A 1034-nucleotide genomic window follows, 5' to 3' on the forward strand; every position below is an offset into this window, starting at 1 on the left:
AAGACCATCACACCAAATTCTCCTTGGATCAAAAGTTAGAGGCAATCAAAGAGAGGACTTTGAAACAATGGCAAGATTCCCAATTTCCAAATTTTGATCAAACCAAGCCTTGTCTTGACCACCACTGGACCTAACCATGATCTCTTGATCCAACTACACTTAGCCCATGCAAAGAAACCACTTGGACACGACCAAAACCTGGCTAGCCTTGGCCATGCCGGCCACGTTCACCTCGACGCGCCACCCCTCTCTCCCTACCTCTCCCGACCTCGCCACCATGTCAAACAGCTCACCCATGATCCCAGGAGATCGCCTGTATTCGCTGTTGAACGAGGGGACGACGCCACAACCCGCCATAGCCGCGCCCAGTATGCTCCAGGTACGACGCGAGCGGCATGGGCGACATCACCGTGCACGGACGCGCGCGACACGGCCACGCGGCGTTCGCCGAATCTCGCCGTACCCCGACCATATCCGTGCGCCCTGGTACCTCTCTCGCCACGCGTAGCTCGCCGGACACGCCGTCGTCACCACCTAGCATCTACGGTCGCCGGCGAGGACGAGATCACCCGCCACGGCCGCGACAGTACACGCACGGCCCCGACCACCGTACGCCTCACATTAACTCGCCGCGGACGCTCATGGATCCGCTGTACTCTCCCGATCGTCGCTGCGTCATCGCCTAGCGCCCTAGCTCGCCGGAGACGCCGCGCCCGCGACGACCCGCACCATGCCCCGCAGCACCTCCTCGAGCCTATAAATACCGAGCTCCCTGGACAGAACCAAGCACACCACCATGACCACCATTCACCACCGCTTCGCCTCGCACCAGTAGCCACCCCAATCGTCGCCGGAGCAAGCCCAATTGGAAGATCGGAGCCGCGGAAGCCACGGTGAAATCACCGACGATCCGGACCACCTCGAGCGACGCCGCTGCTACAGGCTACCTCGCCGTCGTCCACAACTTCGTCACGCATACTGCCAACCCTAGCTGGAGCCACCGTAAGCCCTCCGACCCCCTACCTTGCCGCGGC

Source organism: Lolium rigidum, chromosome 7, assembly GCF_022539505.1.
Source record: "Lolium rigidum isolate FL_2022 chromosome 7, APGP_CSIRO_Lrig_0.1, whole genome shotgun sequence".
NCBI classification, from domain to species: Eukaryota; Viridiplantae; Streptophyta; class Magnoliopsida; order Poales; family Poaceae; genus Lolium; species Lolium rigidum.